Here is a 25,418-nt window from a genome sequence, read left to right on the forward strand (position 1 = left end):
TCAAACAACAACAAACTGTGACCGCAGCTTTACAACCACATGAGTGCCACAGGTGTCTAATACTGGAGAGCAATTGGTACCCTAGAAAAGAAATGATTGCAATGTCACTAGTCATATACAATGCTCCTGGCCCCGTGAGGAACTACAGTTTATACATAATGAGACTGATAACTTTTCGCATCTCTAGCTGGAAATTACCATGTCATCCTTGTGTATTCTCCAACAAGGTCTGTTTTCAGGTTCAAAGTCACATATTTACAGATTACATTCTTCAGATTCTACATTACTACGGTATGGATCTCAAAGAGATAGAATACTGCCAGCCCTTAAATATTGATCTTTGCATCACTATGTTTATTTATTTATTTAAAAAATTTTTATTTTCTATTGGAGTATAGTTGATTTAAAATGTTGTGGTAGTTTCAGGTGTACAGCAAAGTGATTCAGTTACGCATATACATATATCTATTCTTTTTCAGATTCTTTTCTCACATAGGTTATTACAGAGTATTGAGTAGAGTTCCCCATGCTTTACAGTAAGTCCTTATTGATCATCTATTTTATATACAGTGTGTATATGTTAATGCCTCATTATGTTTAAAAAAACAGTTTAAAAAACCCAAATTTGAACGATGTAAACAATTTTAGTGACAGCCATATAAATAATGTTTGAATGAATCTAACAATTTATAAAGATGAAAAAAAACAAAATTTAAGTGGATAGAGTAACAGATTGTGATAGTTTCATCAGCATTCTGAAAGAAGAGATTGATTACTTAAGGACTAGAATAAAACATTAATTAACAATGAGGTTTAAAAAAATCCCAAACCTTAAAGATTATATTTCTAGGAAATGATGAATAATCATACAGGAAATGCCAGCCAGTATTAAGAATCCATTGATATTGTTTCAAGAAAATGACAAGCAGCTTAACATACATGATGGCTACCTGTCACCATTTTTTTAAAAAAAGAATTAACAATCACCAGCAGCAGGGTCTATACACACACAAAAATTCAAGATGAAGTGGAGCTAACAACGACATCTCATTCTCTGATACCTAAGGCTGATGGCTCACTGCCTGTTAGACTGACATCAGACACTGAGGACCTAACTCCTGCCTCCCATGTGAAGTCACAGGAAAAATCATACCAATTATTGCAATGTGTACAACATCCATCTTCATCTGTTCAATGTTCATTTGGTGGATGTAATTCTAGTCAACATTATCATCATGCATTATCCCTGCATCAACACTGGCCTAGTCAGCTTAGCAATATTACCATGTCCTTATTCTAGCGAGAGTATCCTGGGTGAAATCTGTCTTAGCTCGGGCTGTCATAACAAAATACTGAAGACCCGGGGTGGCTTAAACAACAGAAATTTATGTTCTCACAGTTCTCGAGGCTGGAAGTCCAAGATCAGGGTGTCAGCATGGTCAGGTTCTGGTGAGACCTCTCTCTGGCTTGCAGAGGGCCATCTTTTTTTGATGTGTACTCACATATTAGAGAGAGAAAGAGAGCCCTCTCTCTGGTGTCTTTTCTTATAAGGACACTAATCCCATCATGAGGGTCCCATTCTCATGACCTCCTGTAAACCTAATTATCTCCCAGAGGCCCCACCTCCAAATACAATCACAGTGGGGATTAGGGCTTCGATATATAAATTTGAGGATTTCATGAACATTCAGTCCATAATATAATCCTAAATGCTCAGGTTTGCAGTTTTCCTTTTTCACTCTTTAGTGTTTCTTTCTATAAAACATCACCATTACATTTTTGTATATGAAAATGATTGAACAGAAACTGTGTGAATTAACACTAAATATCAAATTATTAGAGAATTAAGAAATCAAGGACTTTAACCAGTTTACTTTACTAACAATATCAAAGATACAATTAATTGTGAGCACTGACAAAGCAGAGGGAGGCATAAGGACCACAAATATCCCCAGGTTTTTTTCTTGCCACATTAGGGCATTCTCTGGCCCATATCAACATAAAAGGTCTCTAAGCTCCATATTTCATCACATCAGTTGTGCAGAAAGGAGTTGTTTTGGTCATGAAATATTTCCATTTTATATTCTGATAGGTACATTGCTTAAGTGACATTTTCCACATTAAGCCATAGGTGAATTTAATAAGTAAAACTTGAAACCCTTGATCAACATGTGTAGTTGTTGAAAAATATAACATAATCATGCATTTTTAAGTGTTTTGTACATCCTAATGTAGCAGAACAGTTTTACTTCCTAATGTTGATGTTTCTAGCAAATTTATTTTTCCCCATCAATCCATAGATTTGTTTGTTTACAATAATTCAGGGGTTAGAAATTTTATTTTTTTTCTGTCAAGGGCCAGACAGTCAATATTTTTTAGACTTTGTGGGCCACATATAGTCTCTGTTAATCTTTGTATTCTATTTTTACAACACTTAAGAAATGTCAAAACATTCTTAACTCATGGGTCATGGTTTGCTGACCCCTGCATAGGCAATAGTAGACAGATCAGATAGATTCTGCTAAAAGCATGCCTTAGATGAGGACTCTCTTGCTAGAAAATATTATTTGTTTATTTGCCAGGTATATTGTTTTATATATATATATTTATTTTCTGTATATTATATTTTGAAACCTTTCTTTTCCTTAGCAAATAAATTTAATTGTAGTAAAATATTTATATGTACAGATATTCATTACAGTGTTACTTCAAAAAAACAAAAACAAAAACCCCACAAAAAACAAATGAAAAAACAACTGCAAACAACCTAAGTGCCCCAATAAGGGGAATGTTTAAATAAATCATCATTTACTTGTAGGATGAAATATTATACAGCCATTAAAATCAATGTTTACAATGCTTCATAACATGGGAAATGACTATAGTATAGTGTTAGATAAAAATTAACATAAAACCATGTATATATAGTATGATCTCAATTTTATACATTCATGTGGGCAGAGAACACAGAATGAAAATAAATACACCCAATATATATCAGTGGTGGACTTGTGTTTTTTCCTGTTTTATATTTCTGTTTTTCCAAATTTTCCATCAGGAGTAGATACTATTTTTATAATCCTATTTTAAATTTTTGATTGAGAACTCTAAGTGAAAATTAAATTATGATTCCTGAGTTGCCCTCAGTTTTCCTTGGGTCACTCTGACTGCTGATTCCTCTGTTCATTTCAGTTATAGACTCTGTGAGGTCACCCCAACATTTTTTCCTAGAACAAGTGGTCAAACATGAGTGATTGGATAAAAGGCCTCAGGGTGTTGAATAAGAGCTAAGCTGGTGGAAAACTTCCCAAATCAGGTGGGCTAACTGAATCTCTTGATTACTTTGCCTTTTTTCCCGTGACAGACTAACATCCCACAAATGGCTTACTTTTGAGAAGAATCTTTCATGCACTGCATAGCAGAGATATTGTTCAGTCAGTTCTGGGTCAAAGAGGAAAAGCTGAAGAGATTTAAACAGGAAATGACTCGACTACAAAGAAATTAGAAGTATAAGTGAATAAAACGAGCCAGGTACAAATGATGAATTCTAGGTGTCCTAGAAACAATAGGGCCCATTGCCAGCTCAAATGGGTGGAATCCCAGGCTGATGAAATGCTCCAGAGCTCCAAGGAGATCACTCCTGGATCCATCACACCTGTGTCACATGTTTTGACATCTTAAAAAAACTTTCTGGCTGAGGAGACTGTCCCTTCTGGGCTAGCCAATTCTTAGAGATGGCAAGGGACTTGGCCTGCAAACCTTTGATATGCAAATTAATCAATCCAGATCTATCCCTCCTCTGGACTCATATACCCCAGCAGGCAGTAGCCTTCTGTCTTAATTATCCCAAGGCCAGGTCCCAGGCAACTAGAGACCACCCGTATAACCCAAAGCCAGCCAACTTTATTCAAACCACCCAATCCTAAACTGTTTACCCTGTCTTGCTTTGCCTGTCTTGTAGAAACCCCAGTAAAGACATGGGTTTTTTCCTCACTTCTGCTTCTGCTTCCTGACCAAAACCTGGTGTTTCTCCTGTGGATCTGTGTGGTGAGTCATGTCTCTTGTTTCTATGAGAAATTGAAGTAACATTAAACTTTTCTTTCAATGGCATTGACTTCACAGTGTGATCACTCAGTCATCTTTATAAATTAAGACCTGAGCGCAAACGCCAGAAGGTCTGACGTCATTATATTTACAAGGAGACTCTCAGTGGGGTTATCTGCCTTCTTTATTCCCAGGAATGTCACTCGGTAAAGGGAGGGAATGCTTTGAGGGTCTGCAGCCAAACATTTCCTTTCCAGGGTATTATTCTCCACTTCATATATTTTCACATGTATAGTACTAATAATGACTTAAAAAACCAAATTATAAATACTATACTTGTATTGCTTTATTAGTGATTTTAGTTTCTTTTCTTCTTTTAAGTCTAATGTTGTATTTGCTTCATGCTTATTATTATTCTGCAAATTCTCTCTGTTGAGAGCTTATGGGTCAAGCAGAGATTCTACCTACACAAATGTACTAAATGTTATTCACAATGGTGTGCATCTAGCCCCTTGGTGGTTTCTATACCAAAGCAAATCTGAGTGACTTACAAATTGCATGGTTCACCAACGAAGAGTATAGTATATAATCTAAGAACACTGGCTCTGGAAAGAGATATACCTTGTTTTTTATCCCATCTTTGCTATTAACATATTTGGGATTTTGGTATAACACTTCATTGTTTAAAGCCTTATTTCCTTCATATATTAAATAGAAATACAACTCTCTGTAGAGTTATGATTAAATAAAATGATTCATAAAATGCACTTAACCAGTGCCTGAATCATAGGAAACAATCAATTAAGATTGTGTGATTCCAGCCCTAGTAGTTGTCTACTGTTACCTCCCAGGAGCTTGGGAGTCTCTCATCTAAAAGTAGGAATCTTACAATGGGACTAGGGCCTTTTCACTATTCTTATTCAGTATCTTTCATTGGCAGTGTTTCTAGCAAAACTCATAGGTTAGAGAGCAAAACTCTTCTGCTACACTGGGAGGTACAAAACACTTAAAAATGCATGATAGTGTTCCATTTTTCACCTTGACTCTACTGCACACTGATAAGGGGTTTCAACTTTTACCTACTCAATTCACCTTTGCCTCCAACCGCAGTTGAAGTTAACATCATCCTTTTACTGCATTGGCCACTGATGAAACAAAGTCCTTTCTGGAATTCTTTCTGGGCGTATCTGCTGCAGTTCAATATCGAAACTACACTCCTTAAATCTACACTCTTAAAAAGGGTTATTTCACTTTGCCTGGGTCTCTTGCCTAGAAACTCCCTTGAGCCACCTTCTTACTGGCCCAAAGCACAGTCCAGTTTAAAGGAGGTTTCTCTCCTTTCATATCTATCTTCTTTAGTTTCCTTTTTTTGTACAAAAAAGTTTCTTCTAAGTAGCTGGTTGCAGGTTTCAAGATATTGTGGCAGACTTAAAGAGAGAAGCTACACTTTCACCTTTTTTATTGTGACCTTTGAATACCCTTTCATTTACACGTTCATATTCCAGAAGTTAGCCAGATTGTTATGACACCTACAAACTTAGTCAATTTTAACACCATGTTTACATGTTATAAGTTCATATTTTTTAAACAACTTTATTGGAGTATAATTGCTTTACAATGTTGTGTTAGTTTCTGGTGTATAACAAAGTGAATCAGCTATATGTATACATATATCTCCACATCCCCTCCCTCTTGCGCCGTACTTCCACACTCCCTATCCCACCCCTCTAGGTGGTAACAAAGCACTGAGCTGATCTCAGCAGCTATGCAGCTGCTTCCCAGTAGCTATCTATTTTACATTTGGTAGTGTATATATGTCAATGGTACTCTCCTCCCTTCGTCCCAGCTTACCCTTCCCCCTCACCCTGTCCTCAAGTCCATTCTCTACGTCTGTGTTTTTATTCCTGTCCTGCCCCTAGATTCATCAGAACCATTTTTTTTTTTTTTAGATTCCATATATATGTGTTAGCATATGGTATCTGTTTTTCTTTTTCTGACTTACTTCACTCTGTATGACAGACTCTAGGTCCATCCACCTCACTACAAATAACTCAATTTCGTTTCTTTTTATGGCTGAGTAATATTCCATTGCATATATGTGCTACATCTTCTTTATGCATTCATCTGTTGTGGACACTTAGGTTGCACCCATGTCCTGGCTATTGTAAATAGTGCTGCAATGAACGTTGTGGTACATGTCTCTTTTTGCATTATGGTTTTCTCAGGGTATATGCCCAGTAGTGGGATTGCCGGGTCATATGCTAGTTCTATTTTTAGTTTTTTAAGGAACTTCCATACTTTTCTCCATAGTGGCTGTATCAATTTACATTCTCACCAACAGTGTAGGAGGACTCCCTTTTCTCCACACCCTCTCCAGCATTTATTGTTTGTAGATTTTTTGATGATGGCCATTCTGACTGGTGTGAGGTGATACCTCATTGTAGTTTTGATTTGCATTTCTCTAATGATTAGTGATGTTGAGCATCCTTTCATGTGTTTGTTGGCAATCTGTATATCTTCTTTGGAGAAATGTCTATTTAGGGCTTCTGCCCATTTTTGGATTGGGTTGTTTGATTTTGAAATTGAACTGCATGAGCTGCTTGTATATTTTGGAGATTAATCCTTTGTCAGTTGCTTCGTTTGCAAATATTTTCTCCCATTCTGAGGGTTGCCTTTTCGTCTTGTTTATGGTTTCCTTTGCTGTGCAAAAGCTTTTAAGTTTCATTAGGTCCCATTTGTTTATTTGTGTTTTTATTTCCATTTCTCTAGGAGCTGGGTCAAAAAGGATCTTGCTGTGATTTATGTCATAGAGTGTTCTGCCTATGTTTTCCTCTAAGAGTTTGATAGTGTCTGGCCTTACACTTAGGTCTTTAATCCATTTGAGTTTATTTTTGTGTGTGGTGTCAGGGAGTGTTCTAATTTCATACTTTTACATATATCTGTCCAATTTTCCCAGCACCACTTATTGAAGAGGCTGTCTTTTCTCCACTGTATATGCTTGCCTCCTTTATCAAAGATAAGGTGACCATATGTGCATGGGTTTATCTCTGGGCTTTCTATCTTGTTCCATTGATCTATATTTCTGTTTTTGTGCCAGTACCATACTGTCTTGATTACCTGTAGCCTCGTAGTATAGTCTGAAGTCAGGGAGCCTGATTCCTCCAGCTCCATTTTTCTTTCTCAAGATTACTTTGGCTATTTGGGGTCTTTTGTGTTTCCATACAAATTGTGAAATTTTTTGGTCCAGTTCTGTGAAAAATGCCATTGGTAGTTTGATAGGAATTGCACTGAATCTGTAGATTGCTTTGGTTAATAGAGTCATTTCCACAAAGTTGATTCTTCCAATCCAAGAACATGGTGTATCTCTCCATCTGCTTGTATCGTCTTTAATTTCTTTCATCAGTGTCATAGTTTTCTGCATACAGGTCTTTCGTCTCCTTAGGTAGGTTTATTCCTCGGTATTTCATTCTTTTTGTTGCAATGGTAAAAGGGATTGTTTCCTTAATTTCTCTTTCAGATTTTTCATCATTAGTGTATAGGAATGCAAGAGATTTCTGTACATTAATTTTGTATCCTGCTACTTTACCAAATTCATTGTTTAGCTCTAGTAGTTTTCTGGTAGCATCTTTAGGATTCTTTATGTATAGGATCATGTTATCGGCAAACAGTGCCAGTTTTACTTCTTCTTTTGTTATTTGGATTCCTTTTATTTCTTTTTCTTCTCCGATTGCCATGGCTAAAACATCCAAAACTATGTTGCATAATAGTGTTGAGAGTGGGCAACTTTGTCTTGTTCCTGATCTTAGAGGAAATGCTTTCAGTTTTTCACCATTGAGAACGATGTTGGCTGTGGGTTTGTCATATATGGGCTTTATTATGTTGAGGTAGGTTCCCTCTCTGCCTACTTTCTGGAGAGTTTTTATCATAAATGGGCATTGAATTTTGTTGAAAGCTTTTTCTACATCTATTGAGATTATCATAGGGATTTTATCCTTCAATTTATTAATATGGTGTATCACATTGACTGATTTATGTATATTGAAGAATCCTTGCATTCCTGAGATAAACCGTACTTGATCATGGTGTATGATCTGTTTAATGTGCTGTTGGATTCTGTTTGCTAGTATTTTGTTGAGGAATTTTACATCTATGTTCATCAGTGATATTGGCCTGCAGTTTTCTTTTCTTGTGACATCTTTGTCTGGTTTTGGTATCAGGGTGATGGTGGCCTTGTAGAATGAGTTTGGGAGTGTTCCTCCCTCTGCTCTATTTTGGAAGAGTTTGAGAAGGATAGGTGTTAGCTCTTCTCTAAATGTTTGATAGAATTCACCTGTGCAGCCATCTGGTCCTGGGCTTTTGTTTGTTGGAAGATTTTTAATCACAGTTTCAATTTCAGTGCTTGTGACTGGTCTGTTTATATTTTCTATTTCTTCCTGGTTCAGCCTCGGAAGGTTGTGCTTTTCTAAGAATTTGTCCATTTCTTCCAGGTTGTCCAATTTATTGGCATATAGTTGCTTGTAGTAATCTCTCATGATCCTTTGTATTTCTGCAGTGTTGGTTGTTACTTCTCCTTTTTCATTTCTAATTCTGTTGATTTGAGTCTTCTCCCTTTTTTCCTTGATGAGTCTGGCTAATGGCTTATCAATTTTGTTTATCTTCTCAAAGAACCAGCTTTTAGTTTTCCTGATCTTTGCTATTGTTTCCTTCATTTATTTTTCATTTATTTCTGATCTGATCTTTATGATTTCTTTCCTTCTGCTAACTCTGGGGTTATTGTTTTTGTTCTTCTTTCTCTAATTGCTTTAGGTGTAAGGTTAGGAAATTTATTTGAGATGTTTCTTGTTTCTTGAGGTAGGATTGTATTGCTATAAACTTCCCTCTTAGAACTGCTTTTGCTGCATCCCGTGGGTTTTGTCATTGTGTTCTCATTTTCATTTGTTTCTAGGTATTTTTTGATTTCCTCTTTGATTTCTTCAGTGATTTCTTCATTATTTAGCATTGTATTGTTTAGCCTCCTTGTGTTTGTATTTTTTACAGATTTTTTCCTGTATTTGATATCTAGTCTCATAGTGTTGTGTTCAGAAAAGATACTTGATATGATTTCAATTTTCTTAAATTTACCAAGGCTTGATTTGTGACCCAAGATAGGATCTATCCTGGAGAATGTTCCATGAGCACTTGAGTAGAAAGTGTATTCTATTGTTTTTGGATGGAATGTCCTATAAATATCAATTAAGTCCATCTTGTTTAATGTATCATTTAAAGCTCGTGTTTCCTTATTTATTTTCATTTTGGATGATCTGTCCTTTGGTGAAAGTGGGGTGTTAAAAGTCTCCTACTATGATTGTGTTACTGTTGATTTCCCCTTTTATGGCTGTTAGTATTTGCCTTATGTATTGAGATGCTCCTATGTTGGATGAACAAATATTTACAATTGTTATATCTTCTTCTTGGATTGATCCCTTGATCATTATGTAGTGTCTCTCTTTGTCTCTTGTAATAGTCTTTGTTTTAAAGTGTAGTTTGTCTGATATGAGAATTACTACTTCAGCTTTCTTTTGATTTCCATTTGCATGGAATATCTTTTTCCATCCCCTCACTTTCAGTCTGTATGTGTCCCTAGGTCTGAAGTGGGTTTCTTATAGACAGCATATATACAGGTCTTGTTTTTGTATCCATTCAGCCAGTCTATGTCTTTTGGTTGGAGCAATTAATCCATTTACATTTAAGGTAATTATTGACATGTATGTTCCTATTACCATTTTCTTAATTGTTTGGGTTTGTTTTTGTAGGTCTTTTCCTTCTCTTGTGTTTCCTGCCTGGAGAAGTTCCTTTAGCATTTGTTGTAGAGCTGGTTTGCTGGTGATGAATTCTCTTAGCTTTTGCTTGTCTGTAAAGGTTTTAATTTCTCCATTGAATCTAAATGAGATCCTTGCTGGGTAGACTAATCTTGGTTGCAGGTTTTTCCCTTTCATCACTTTAGATATGTCCTGCTACTCCCTTCTGGCTTACAGAGTTTCTGCTGAAAGATTAGCTGTTAACCTTATGGGGATTCCCTTGTACGTTATTTGTTGCTTTTCCCTTGCTGCTTTTAATATTTTTTCTTTGTATTTAATTTTTGGTAGTTTGATTAATGTGTGTCTTGGCATGTATCTCCTTAGATTTATCCTGTATGGGACTGTTCTCGCTTCCTGGACTTGATTGACTATTTCCTTTCCCATATTAGGGGACTGTTCAACTATAATCTATTCAAATATTTTCCCAGATGCTTTCTTTTTCTCTTCTTCTTCTGGGACACCTATAATTTGAATGTCTGTGTATTTAATATTGTCCCAGAGGTCTCTGAGACTGTCCTCAATTATTTTCATTCTTTTGTCTTTATTCTGCTCTATGGCTTTTATTTCCACTATTTTATCTTCCAGATCATTTATCCATTCTTCTACTTCAGTTATTCTGCTATTGATTCCTTCCAGAGAATTTTTAAGTTCATTTATTTTGTTGTTCATCATTGTTTGTTTGCTCTTTAGTTCTTCTAGGTCCTTGTTAAACATTTCTTGTATTTTATCCATTTTATTTCCAACATTTTGGATCATCTTTACTATCATTATTCTGAATTCTTTTTCAGGTAGCCTCCCTATTTCCTCTTCATTTTTTCTCTGGTGTGTTTTTACCTTGCTCCTTCATCTGTTGCATGTTTCTCTGTCTTCTCATTTTGTTTAACTTCCTGTGTTTGGGGTCTCCTTTTCACAGGCTGCATGTTCATAGTTCCCGTTGTTTTTGGTGTCTGTCCCCAGTGGGTGAGGTTGGTTCACTGGCTTGAGTAGGCTTCCTGTTGGAGGAGACTGGTGCCTGTGTTCTGGTGGGTGGTGCTGGATCTTGTCTTTCTGGTGAGCAGGGCCGCATTCGCTGGTGTGTTTTGGGGTGTCTGTGAACTTAGTATGACTTTAGGCAGCCTCTCTTCTAATGGGTGGGGTTGTATTCCTGTCTTGCTTGTTGTTTGGCATGGGGCATCTAACACTGGAGCTTGCAGGCCGTTCAGTGGAACTGGGTCTTAGTGTTGAGATGGAGATCTCTGGGAGAGCTTTTGCCAATTGATATTACATGGGCCATGAGGTCTCTCATGGTCCAATGTCCTGAATTCAGCTCTGCCACCTCGGAGGCTCAGACCTGACACCCAGCCAGAGCACGAAGACCCTGCCAGCCACATGGCTCAGAAGAAAAGGATGAAAAAATAGGAAAAGAATAATAATAATAAAATTAAAAAATAATAAAATAATAAAATAGATTAATATAATTTAAAAAAAGAACAACCAAACCAATAAACGTATCCACCAATGATAACAAGCACTAAAAATAAACTAAGATAAACATAAAAATCAGAAACAAATCAGTCACAGAAAGCAAACCCCAAGTCTGCAGTTGCTTCCAAAATCCACCACCTCAATTTTGGGAACATTCTTTGTCTATTCATGTATTCCACAGATGCAGGATTTATCAGGTTGATTGTTGGGATTTAATCTGCTGCTCCTGAGGTTGCACAGAGAAATTTCCCTTTCTCTTCTTTGTTTGCCCAGCTTTTGGGGTTCAGCTTTGGTTTTGGCCCCACCTCTGTGTGTAGGTCACCCTCAGGTGTCTGTTCTCTGCCCAGACAGGAGGAGGTTAAAGCAGCAGCTGATTAGGGCGCTCTTGCTCACTCAGGCTGGGAAGAGGGAGTGGTACAGTAGTCATAGTTGGAATGAGGCCCGAGCCTGTGGCAACAGAGGCTGACATGAAGTTGCAACAGCCTGAGGCATGCTGTGTGTTTTCCTGGGGAAATTGTCCCTGGATCTCGGGACCCTGGCAGTAGCATGCTGCACAGGCTCCCAGGATGGGTGTGGGTAGTGACCTGTGCTTGTGCACAGGATTCTTGGTGACAGCGGCAGCAGCATTAGTGTTTCATGCCGGTCTCTGTGATCCGAGTTGATAGCTGTGGCTCACGCCCATCTCTGAAGCTTGCTTAGGTGGTGCTCTGACTTCTGTGGGCACACAGGGAAGGAATCCTCTCTCCTCAAGCACCCCAAAACAATGGTCTCTTGCCTCTTAGGTAGGTCCAGACTTTTCCCCTGACTCCCTCCTGGCTAGCTGTGGCACATTAGCCCCCTTCAATCTGTCTTCACACAGCCAGCTCTCTGTGAAGGGTCTCCCTGGGATCTGACCTCCTAAGCCCGAACCTCAGCTCCCAGACCCCACTCGCCTTGGCGGGTGAGCAGACAAGTGTCTCATGTTGGTGAGTGCAGTCAGCACCAAACCTCAGTGTGGGAATCTCTTTACTTTGCCCTCTGCACCTCTGCCGCTGTGCTCTCCTCTGTGGCTCTGAGGCTTCCCCCCAGCCCACCCCCCAGCCTGGCCAGTGAAGGGGCTCCCTAGTGTGTGGAAACTTTTCCTCCTCCACAGCTCCCTCCCAGAGGTGCAGGTCCTGTCCCTATTCTTTTGTCTCTGTTTTTTTCTTTTTCTTTTGCCCTACCCAGGTACATGGGGATTTTCTTGCCTTTTGGGAAGTCTGAGGTCTTCTGCCAGCATTCAGTAGGTGTTCTGTAGGAGTTGTTCCACATGTAGATGCATTTTTGATATATTTGTGGGGAGGAAGGTGATCTCCACATCTTACTCCTCCACCATCCTGAAGGTCTCCCATAAGTTTATATTAACATAATTTTATCCCATAGTTTCAAGGGATCAAAATACCTCCAAGAACTTTTGTAGCATGAGAGATATAGTTGATAACTTGTCATTGGGATGTGGGGATAATGCAAATATAAATATAATTACCCAACCTTCTTTCTTTCCTATTAGCATTAATTTGAGTCTCCTCTTAGTCATTGGAAAATAAAGAAATTCCCCTCTCCATTACCTCCTTTGCCTCTAAATGTACCATGGACTGTTTATAGGAAGACAAGATCAAAAGAGAAACAATGTACAAAGCACTTAAAATTAACCACCCCATTTCACCTGGTGTCCTTGGTTCCAGAAAATCTTAGAGGCCCCAATGCTACCAAGAACATTTCTGCTGCAGATCTCTTGTATCACCCTTGGCTAGTGGCTAAATTGTGCCAGCTCATCCTCAGTTCTGATAACATAATACCATGAACCGTCTCCCCTTTGATATATCATGGTGTACAAATTTAATCTCTTGTCTCCTGAAAGTTGCAAAGTATCCTCTGTGTGCCATGTCATTGTAATGCACCAATATTTCAATTGTTCCTCAGTTATGGTCTTCAACTGACTATTTTTCTTTTCCAATTAGGATATTAGAAACAACTATCCCTGAAGTTTCTGAATTTGGAGAAAGAACATTATTATATTCTTCAAATGAAGTCCTTATGTGATTTAGCATTGTCTTAAGTTCCTTCCTGAAACTAGGGAGTAAGAAAATGAGTGGGGTTTCAATGTATTTTCTCTCTTCTCTCTCTTTCTCAAACTTTAGGGATAATAGCAAGAAGAATTATAAACCTTTTGCCTTTGTCAGCCATTTTATCCTTTTCTCATTTATCTTAAACATATTGGTGTGTCTATAGTAAAAGGTATATCAGTCACAATATATTTTCTCCTGTCTTTCTTTCTAAAGCAGTCATTTACTCCAAAGGTTAGTTTCACAAGATCCTAGGGTAGTTTTAACTTTTAATTTGGATATTTGGTTCCAAAAACTATACAGTGAAGTATTGCAGTTGAAATAGTATTTGAAACACTCTGACATTGGCTACACCAATGAGCCTTGTTTTGTTTCAGAACTATTGTACTCATATTCACATTGATGAGTACTAGAAAAATACCAGGTGTTCTATAAATTATATAAAATAAGTGGCTCCACCCTATTCATTTAACCCTGAAATAGAATTGTTCAGTATCTGTGTATTTTGTTTTGGTGTACCTTGTACATATAGCAAGAAAAACATGGAATAAATGAGCCAGACAGACAATAAGATGCCAGCTTTGGCATACAGTAAATCAAAGAGGACAGCACAAAATACTAAGGCTGTACTGGATATTTTTTTTTTTAAAAAGCCCTCTAAATATATTAAGTGTAAAATAGATAATCAGTTGCAGATGCGTCATCACAATCCTCATACCGATGAGTATGATCATCTTCATCCATTTAAATATTTATTGAGCACCATTTATTGTGCCAGGCACTGTGCTAAGAACTAGGGATAAAGTAACAAGTGACAAATCTCTGACTTAAGATAACTTCATCTTACCATTTAAATTTCAGCAAATTATGTTTCAAACAAATATCTTCTTAATGTTTCCTCCTTTAAAATAAGATGATAAAGATAAGACATGGCTGTTTAAATCTGTATTTTGAATTTGGCCCTTGGATGACTGAAGCACACTACTATTGGGATTTCTCTTATGTATCATGAATGTAATGCAGTAGAAGTGTTTCAAGGATGTATACTACTATGCAACTATTTAAAATCAAAGCAGTTTGTGTTGGGCTATTTATATTTCTAATAAAATCTCTAGCTTTGATCCTGCTAAGTCTAATTTTATTTAGAATCCCTAAAAAGACTCCTTAGAATAATTTGTCTGTGTCATTCAGCCATGAGTTCCTACTACATTATAAGTCATTTAAAATTTTAGATTCAGATTCTAATAGGAAACTTTCAGCATAAAAGCCACAGCACTCAAATTATTGCTGTGGAAACCAAATTATTCATATTACCATATTCATATCAATAAATTATCCTATTTTTCTACCCAAATCATTTCAATTAATCTCTCATCAGGACAATCAGAATTGTTTTGTCATTCTAGAATTAGAAGATTTGCCAATGTGTTCTCCATTTCTACTACATTTTCATCATCTTTACATTTAATCTTTTCTTTGAAATGTTATGTCTACAACAGAACATATCCGGGAACAGTTGAGGAAATCAAGCAGTGTTGATATGAAATTGTCTGTCTAATTCCAGGAAAGAATTCCTGATGAACCACATGCTCATTTATCATTGTCTAATAAATGTTTTGCACCAATCCTGCTTAGGTCTTACAAGTCATTAAATAGTTTCACACTTTGCTTTCTTTAAAGCAGAGTTTCCCAACCACAGCACTACTACATTTCAGACCAGATAAATTTGGGCATAGAGGACAATTCTATGCATTATAGAATGTTTAGCAGCATTCCTGGTCTCCACTAAATGACAGTAGCTCCTGCCCAGTTATAACATTCAAAACTGTCTCCAGACATTGCCAAATATCCACTAGGAGACAAAATCACCCTGGTTGTATTATAAAGAAATAAAATATAATATAATACAAAGAAAAGGAAAAAAGAAAGGATTATTCAGCCATACAGCATATTTTGATTGAATATCCACTGTATGATAACTATGGAGGAGGATATTAAGATGCATAAGATTTGGACTGTAGATAATTTTTTATCTTCATGTTAGATGAGATTATGTCCAAAATTCAATATACTAATAATCATTTTCAAGCTACTTACAGATATATTTTATTGAAATTTTCCATTTCTTCATGAATTTTTACTAATTTCCTTTCCTAACATGTTTGTTATTTTATTTTTAGACTGTCTTACCTAATTAAGAAACCCATAAATTCCTTGATATTATGGTAAGTGAAGTTTATGTAATTATCTCTATTTTGATTTTAATTTTTCTCATCCATGAAGATAATTCTAAATGTAGGCTTAAATCTCCTATGGTAACTGTCTTTCAGACATGGAGTTCCTATTCCCTCTGGAAGAGAGCATTAAGCTTAAACTCTACTTAGAGCTTCGGAACTTAGATTGGAGTCCATGGAGAGTTTAGTTCCTGACTCTTGGTTTCATGGACTCTTTGAATATATTTACCATGTGATCCAGAGTCCTTCTAAAATCACACAGACATTCTATTATTGCCCAGTATTAGAATTAGGGAGGAGTGCTCAAAGACAGCAAAGTTTTTAGTAGTATCATTCATGTCTTCCACTTCCAAAAATTCTTTGAGGATTAATAAGAAAAGTCGAAATAAATCTGAATGTTGCTGTTTCAAGACTTTTTTAAGCTGTATAACATCACATCAAAATGTGGGGTGGGTTTGTTGTTATTTTATGGCACCATGTCTCTTTGGTTATTTGACATCATTTTTTTACTGAAATGCCTTTATGCACCATATTAATACATTTATTTATATAAAGTTTACCATATATAAGAAAATCACACCATTTCTTGGAGAATTGGCAAGGAGGAAAATGTTAATTTTTTGGAAACTTCCTAGAGAAAAATTATTTGTCCTCACCTTTCTTACATAATTTTTTCTCAGAAAGTTAGTTTTAATTTGTGAATATGTATAATTATGACTCGTTATCAAGGTTATTTTACAGAAGCAATTGCTTACCATGAAGAAAAAATAATAGTGATATCTAGAAAATCAAGTAAAGTAATAAAAATAACAGTGCAATAATTTACAAGCATGCTTTCTAAATTAGGTCATTGCTATGTTAGTTTTACACTCATTGACAATCATTGGAATGACATTTAAAAACCAGGTATCTTTGTGAAATTGTCTGTATTGAGCACAGGGAGTGATATACACCTAACCTGTTCTCATGAAAATTTCTTCAGGCTGTGATTTGATTAGCTTATGATTCTTTTAGTTGCCATGTTCCAAACGCAAGTTAGAGTTATAAATGTATTTTGCATTCATCTGTAATTGATATGGAACTCAACTAACATATCTATATCTTGTTATTTTGGAAATTCCTTGTTCTAATACAAATTGAATAGATATCCTGGAATCCAATGCATCTGAAGGTTGACCTATTAATTTATTTGGTACTTGGCACTATAGTTTATTGCCACATCATCCAAATCATGAATTTTAGAGCCAGATTTTACTTTGGAGACCATCAACTTGATCCAAACCTCTTGTTATATTGCCTAAATTGGAGTAGGTATTGTATTAATTTTCTAATAATATATGAAAATTTGTGATTAAAAAAACACGCATTTATGATCTCACATTTTCTGTGGGATAGGAGTCTGGGCATGACTTAGTTGGGTCTTTTGCTAAGGGACTCACAAAGCTACAGTAAAGGTGTTGGCTGGGGCTGCAATCTTTCTGTGGCTCAGGGTCCTCTTCCAAGTTCATGTGGTTGTTGGCAGAATTCAGTTCCTTGTATTTGTAGGCCCTCAGCTCATAGAGGCTGCCCATAGTTCCCTGCCATGTGGCTTTCTCCACATCAAAGAAATTTGCTTTTTCAAGGCCAGAAGGGATAGAAGGAGAGCAAGTCTATTCCAAATGGCTAAGTCAGAGTCTTATACAATGTAACATAATCAGGAGAGAATCATCCTATCACCTTTGTCATATTTGACCTGTTAAGAAGTGAGTCACAGGTCTATCCATACTCAAATGGAGAGATTATAGGGCATTACTCATTGGACATAACCTTTGGGTATGTCTTTTTCAGTCTTCCTTCTGATCCCCAAAGATTCATATCCCTCCTAATATTCACCATGTTCCAGGTTTCCCAGAGTTTCATACCATTTCAACATCTGCTCAATATGCACAATCTCATCATATAAACCAGTTACCGATGCAGATGAGGCTTTAGGACATAATCCATTAAGTACTGCTCCTGTAGCAAAATCTCTCCATCTGTGACCTGTGAAACTAAAGAGGCAAAATAATTGCCCCCAACAAACCTGACATACAATGATGGAACAAGTCTAGGAAAAAAAGCATTCTAAATTCCAGTTCAAAAGGGGGCAAATGGGAGGTAAAAATGTTGCAAGTCATTGAAGTTCTGAACTCTAAGCTGACAAAGATTGGGGGTTTCTTGATTGAGTTTCGAGGCCTCAGAGTAGTTTACAGTGGTCCTAGGCTCTTCCTGTAGAATCTTGCTCCTACCCTCTAATTCCTTCTTTCTTTTTCATGAAAGGTAACACAGTTTTGCTGCTGAATAATTTCATCAAATTTCTTCTTGTCAGTAGAATTTTGGATACCTTTTAATTTGTACTCTTTATGTCCTTTTTAGTGCAGATTGGCAGTGTTTCTGCTGGAACAATTTTCTGAAATGCTTTTTGGATCTTCCATGGGTTTTACTAGCTTTCACTCCATTAGATAAGAGCTGCTTCCACAGATTCTTTTAATATAATCCTTTGTTTATATTGGCCTTCTATTGAGATGATTCAGGAACAGTACTCTGAAGATTTATAGAGCCCCAAAATTTGATTGATAGATTCAAGGAGGTATACCCTTAATCTCTTAAAAGACCCATTTGTGTGACAAAATATTCTGACTTTAAACTTTTGATCTTATAAGGTTTCTGCAAAAGACTGTATAGTCACACTTTTAGCCTTTTCTTCTAGAGCATGGTATCTGGACAACAAATCTCTTAATTTAGCATTTTTTGCCATCTGGAGATGATTTTTCAAAATCATCAAGTCCATGTCCCCTTTTGTTTAGCAATTCTTTCCCATAGTTATCTCTCTGCTCTGCCATTTTACTATTGCTTCCCTGAAAGAAACCATTATCTCCTATAGATTCAGAACTAAGGTGCTGAGAACTAAATCCAGAATCACATTTAGCAAATAGCTTAGTTGCTACAGAAATTTAGTATCTAACCTCATAGAGTGTCTGTGCTAAACTGAGGGCATTGATTAGAAAATAACAGGATCCTGAAAATTGGAATGGGGGCATATTAGGAGATCTTGGTGAAACTGGGGACATTAAGGCACAAATTCTGATGAATGTTTGCTAGCAAAGACAGCTCTATTATCTCTGAATGAGGAGACTCACTCTACTTTTTCTGAATAAAGTATAATAGCTTCTTCTGAGGTCATTGCCTTACATGACATTGCTGATTCTCCTTAGGACCCACTCCCATCACTCTTTGCTGCTAGACCTATAACTGAACACGAGTCCCAGTGCTTTCCTAAAGGTAGGTACAAAGCATGTGACACATGAGGAAGTATGCTGCACTCCAAAAAACACTAAATGATTTCTCCAATTTATACAGATGAAAATCTCGGGAATATGTGTGGAAATAAATATTAAGTAGAAGGGACATAAAGTTGAGTTAGGCTGAATTTATTGATTTGGACCCACTAAACAGAGATTCAGGATTTACTGTTGCAAATTGGGTTGTTTAAAAAATGATGTAATAGTTTGTTTAGTTGGTTGACTCAAACAAAAGTTGGCCTACACTAAATGAAGTTGAAATATCAGAAGTGTTGCGGTATATATACTACAGTGGAAGAAATCCAAAGGCTTAGGGAGATTGGAATGTTAGAGAGGATTAATTATTTAAGACCTGCTCACCCAGGGACTAGAGAACACAAGTTTTACCAAGACTGTGAGGAATAAATTTGTGAGGGAGCCCCAGCATCCTTGAAGGGCTCTGTGATTACTTGTCTAAAGGCCAGAAATTACAGGGGCCCTGCTGCCACTGAATTGGTAAATCTGAATGCAGCAGAGATAATTGGATCCCTGGGTGTCAGGGGTCAAGCGCCAGCACTTAGTCACCAAAGGCAAGGTGGGCATGGTTACCATAATGGATAGCAGAATCAAACCAGTAATCAGAATAGTGTGACTTGCAGAGACCTATGGTGTTGTCTAGTTGATCAAGGTGTTCCTAGAATTCTTACTTGATCTGTATAAGTAGAGAAGTTCTAGGACAAGTGAACAAAAGTCCAACTTGAATCATGAAAACAGAGATTCATGGCCTACTTAATTAGTTCCTAGACTTGAGCCAGCTTACAGAATTCCCCTTAATAAAGGAGAGGTCAGGTCTCCTTAATGAAGGACCCCACTACACTGCCAAAATTTTACACAGTTAATCTTTCTCCCAGACTTCTGTAAAGGGACCTATAGGCTATCACCAGGGTGACTGTACATTGGTAAAAGGAAATAATCAGACTCTTCAAGGATTACTGAACACTGACTCTGAATTGACACTAATGCAGGAGACCTAATATGTCACCATGGTCTACCAGTCAGAGTAGGGATTTACGGAAGTTATCCTGTGAACTGAGGATAGCTGGGCTCACGATGCAAACCTATCTTGATTTTCTCACTAGTCAAGCAGAAAATCTGGAAGAGTGAAAAGTTATGGAAGGCCATTGAACTGTATTTCTGGTTAAGAAGTGGAAGATAATGAGTGATCTGAGGAAAGACTTTTCGTTCTGGTTCACTCAAGCTGGCATACTTCCTTGCACAATGAGACCTCAGGTATGGACTTGAGTTTGGCCATCAGCTTAGTGTAAGAACAAACATCCAAGACTACATGAAGTTGAACCTCTTATTGTGTGAGTTGACATTTAACACATCTATTCCACCAAAAAGTGAATGCAGAGCAGGTTAATTTCAGGTTCTTGTCAATAAAAGTATATAGTCCTCCTCATTTCTGGCGAACCAAATTAAGAGACTGAATTTGGAATAGAGACTAGAAAAAAACTGAAGCCACTTACCCTATGGATACATGAGGAAATAGCATATATTTTCTCTAATAATATTCTTTAATCTTGAATGGCATTACTAAATGTAGTTACATACCTATTTTTCTTGTAGGTTGTATCATTGTTCTCACTTCTTCACTCCTCTCTCTTCTTCAAGGATGTGGTTTTCTAATCAAGACATTTAATATAACTGAGAATTGCTGCAGCTTTCTGGTGAGCTTTTGAAAACAGCCTGCTTCAGTACTTCATGGTGAGATCTTCAGTGTTGGTTCCAGTGACTTTCTCAGGTATTTGCTGATTTCTGAAGCTCTTTAGAGAACGATGTTAAGAAAGATGTCTTTGAAACAGGGCAAAATTCTTGGTAGTTTCAGACAAAAAAATGGAGGTAAGGACCTGCTAAAGAGGAGAGGTATTGTTAAACACTCCAGGTTCTCAGTTGAAAGCCTGGAAGGATGCATTCTAAGAGTAAGAATAAAACAGAAGTAGATAGAGTCTTTCAAAATCTGCAAACAAAAATCCAGATAGCTAATTAGATTGACATTATCTTCTCACTGTATCTTTCTTGTTGAACTCTCTCTGAAGAGATTCAAAAATCTCTTCAGAGATTGTAGAGATTTTTCTGCAAAATCCATTACATCTAATCAAAAATTACCAAGGATCCCAAGAACCAAGATCTGAATGTAAAATATAGAAAATAAAAACATATCCACAGATAAATCAGGTTTTGAAAGTATCAGACATAGAGTTTAAGATGAAAATAATTGTGATTAATAGGTTCAAAAATATATGATCAGATAAATAATTTAATCAGAAAACTAGAATTCTAAAAAGAATTAAAAAGAAATGCCAGTACTGGAACAGTACTAATCAAAGACTATAGCAAACATACTTGTGATTAAGAAATAAATCTTTCAATTTGCCTCAGCAAAGGTTATTATAATCAAAAAGAACTGTAAATCTTCTCCAAAGAGGAGAGTTGGGGAAAATACACCAGGGATTTTAGATTTGGGTGTTTTAGTCTTAACAAGGATTCGTCAGAATTTATGAACAAGGCAAGTTGCTGGAAAAATCAATGCTTACATTAAAATATGTAAGTCCATATTGAATTACTATTAATTCAGGTTGTTTGCGGTCTAACCTTATAAATATATTTCTGAACAAACTGGTCTAAAAGGAATTTGACCTCAGATAGTCTGTGATATCATGGTTTAGTTTGGTATAGTTCTGAGAGTTTTTTGAGAGTGGTTTTGAGAGTACAGTCCTTTTTTGCAAATTGTAATTTCTGATTTAATTTTCAATATGAACCAAATCTAAAAAAAAAAAAAAAAATCTTTAAAAATCTCTAAAGAGGGCTTCCCAGGTGGTGCAGTGGTTGAGAGTCTGCCTGCTGATGCAGGGGACACGGGTTCGAGCCCTGGCCTGGGAAGATCCCACATGCCGCAGAGCGGCTGGGCCCGTGAGCCACAACTGCTGAGCCTGCGCGTCTGGAGCCTGTGCTCCGCAACGAGAGAGGCCGCGACGGTGAGAGGCCCGCGCATCGCGATGAAGAGTGGCCCCCGCTTGCCACAACTGGAGAAAGCCCTCGCACAGAAACGAAGACCCAACACAGCCAAAATCAATCAATCAATCAATCAATCAAACATACGCATCTGATTCAAGATCCTCATTAAAAAAAAAAAAACTCTAAAGAAAATCAGGAAAAATAATTATAATAAATAAAAATGATAAAGGTTTTCATGAATTCTAGGTTTATGGCTTGGCTGCCAGGAAGAATGATCATTTAATTAATTAAAATAGAAGATCCATGGAAAGGTCAAGAGTTAGATTAAAGAGACAATCATTAGTTTTCAAAATGTTAATTTTGATGTTATTAAGGCGTATCCAGGTGGTAATTTGAATAAGAAGCCGATTCTTCCTATGTAATATCTGGTATTAGGAAGGTATAGAAAGTAAAATTCATTTAAATGTGTAATGCTTATTTTAGCCAACTGTTTTCTGTTCTTAGTTTTTCAATAAACTATTTTTTGTACGTTATACAGTTACTCTCAGTATTTCAATGTAAATTCGAATTGTTTTACTATAAAACTATCCTCAACTTGCTTTATATCTGTTGCTTTATTAATAAAACATGCCATAGCAAAGCTTATATAAACACTGTAGCAAAAATGAACTGATCTAGATATGACAGATTCTTCTAGTCATCTTAGATGTTTTAAATAATTCCTAAAATTTGTTTACTTGATTATACAGTGTCCTATGGGGTTTTGATAATGAAGTAAATCTGTAAGACTCGGGATGACATGCTGAGTTATTAAATTAGCCTCTAAATTAAATTTTGAGTATATCTTAGCTTGTCTTTGGCACCACATAAGTTTATTTAGCTCAGAAGTACATTCAAGTACATTTTAAATGGTATGATATGTCTTTGAGAATAATAAAACATTTATGTATAGGATTACATCTCTTTTTTTTAGAACTTGGAAATCGATATCCACTTAAGTTTAACTGACTTGTTATCTATGTAAAATAAGAGGCAGTATTTCTAAAAATTTTGTGACTAATAATCATGCAGGGTGGAATTCTCTTCAAAATTCATGTTTAATCTTACTTAGCTAAGGGTATGGACAGTTTATTTTCATGATTGTGTCATCATGACCTTTATTTAATCTCCTTTTCTGTTTTGAGTTCTATTCTTTTTTTCTCCTCTTGAGTTTCTGCATATTTTCCTCTATTGTTTATTGTATTTTTTCTTCTTTTTTATTTACTCCATTTCAGTCTCACATCATGAGATAGCTACAATTTACTGATTGTCCAGTATCTGGAACCATGGGCTAGGGTCATGTTTGAAATATGTAAGATAAAGTCTTTACTTTTTACAAACATATGAACATAGTTGTACATAAAGATCATGGGCTCTTCAGCTTTCTCCACATGCTCACAAAGCAGAGTGCGAACAAGTGCAAATATACAAGGTGAAAACCACACACATGAAGGCCAGGGGCAACAAGAAAGAGAGTGTGATAGTTAGAAACATCTGATTAAAAAAAAAATCTTGGAGAAATTTGAAAGGGAGCTGGCTTTTAAAGAAAGAGACAGAAGAATATCAAGTGGGCAAAAGTCACATGCACAGTGGTGTCTAGCACTGTCTCACAAATACCATCTGTTTGTTGAATTAGTCTCAGGTGGCAACGAGCAAGTGACAAGTAGGCAAAATCAGTCAAGTGAATCTGGCTGGAGCAGGGAGTCTACAATGGGAAAACAAAAATTAAAAGGTAAGGTGAGGGAATTTGGAGACAATTCCAAAATCTTAGAAAGATCTGTATGCATTTTGTGTTATTACAGAATCAAATTTGGAATATGATAAAAGTACTATTTCAAATAGTTTTAGATGTTTTGGAAGTAGTGATTCTTGTGGTAATCTATACCTAAAATATTGTAATTTTGATGGAAAAGTACTATGAAACCAGATAACAACAATTTTATACTTGCATTAGAAAAGTATTTGCATAGGTAGTAGGCTAGCTAACAGGTACAAAAGAAGTTGAATTACAAATAATTCCAATTAGCTGCTATCATTGTCAACAATGGGCACAAAGTTACATTTAAACCAAGTAGGACAAACAATAATCACATGAGTGCAACCCTATTATATGGTGTTATTTTAAAAAATGTAAGATTAATGCTGTTTTCCTCTTTCTGTAATGTATTCAAGCATTAAAATAATTACACAAGTACTACATGAAATGTAGTGATTAAGAAAATTCAGGCCCATACGTGTTGTGTTCATATCCTTTTGAAATACTAGCTTTTTGGACATCAGATGCATTACTCAACCTATCTGCGCCTCAGTTCCTTTACATATTAAAGGGAGGTAATTGCAGATGTCTGATAGTATTTTTATGAAAATTAAATGAGTTAACATTTGGAATTTGGAAATGCTTGTCAATTAGTAATCCACCCCTAAATGTTAGCTATTATTGCTGTTGATACTGTTGCTGTTAGATAAGATTCAAGTAATACCTAAAATATAAAGTAAAACATAAAACTTACTCTTTACTCATATAGAATCACCTCATTCTCCTTTCCAGAGCGGAGAAGAGTTTTATTTTCTTTGTATACTTTTATTATGAATTTACTTAAAAATATGTGTTTATGCATGTTTATTTAGCCTTTTAATGTAAATTTAGGTCATACCTGTGTTTAGTTCTGTATTCTTTTCATACATCATTGTGCCTGAACATTCCGTGTTAGCAATAAAACTTAAAATAGCTTAAAATATCTACTCAGTAAGTCATCATGTTCATGTACAATGATTTATTTAATCAGTTTCCTTCAGCTAGTATTTAGGATATTTTCTTTTTTTTTTTCTATTATGAACAATGTTGCAAAGGGTATTCTTTTGCAAACAACTTAGTATACATATGATAGTAAAAACTTTTAACCAAGCAGTGCAAGAACCAACTAATCACCATGTGTAAAATAGATAGCTCCTTGGAACCTGCTGTTATAGCACAAGGAGCTCAACTCAGTGCTCTGTGACAACCTAGATGGCTGGGATGGGGTGGGGGTGGGAGACAGGCCCAAGAGGGAGGGGATATATGTATACATATAGTTGATTCACTTCATTGTACAGTGGAAACACAGCATTGTAAAACAATTTTACTCCAATTAAAAAAAAAAGCCTACTAATCAGAATAGCTGCTAGATGAATGTGCTATAGTAAGAGACAAGCAAACAAAAAGTAGCATCTTACAAAATAGATAAATATAAATTCTGATAAGTTTTTCCGTGGACTAATTCTAAGAAGTGAAATTAGTTGTTTAAAAAATGTGGCCTTTAAAAAAAAAAAAATGTGGCCTTTAAAATTTTTAAAGGTATCATCAAATCTGTCCTTCTAAAAGGATTTTATTTTAAAAAAAACTTTAAATTAATCTAAGTT

General features: G+C 36.2%; 1 pseudogene; it reads right to left on the minus strand.

Annotated features, from left to right (window-relative positions):
• Window positions 1-25,418, minus strand: part of LOC103007672 (UBX domain-containing protein 6-like) — a 50,152-nt pseudogene continuing 24,734 nt past the window's right edge.

The sequence above is a fragment of the Balaenoptera acutorostrata genome, chromosome 5 (assembly GCF_949987535.1).
Source record: "Balaenoptera acutorostrata chromosome 5, mBalAcu1.1, whole genome shotgun sequence".
NCBI classification, from domain to species: Eukaryota; Metazoa; Chordata; class Mammalia; order Artiodactyla; family Balaenopteridae; genus Balaenoptera; species Balaenoptera acutorostrata.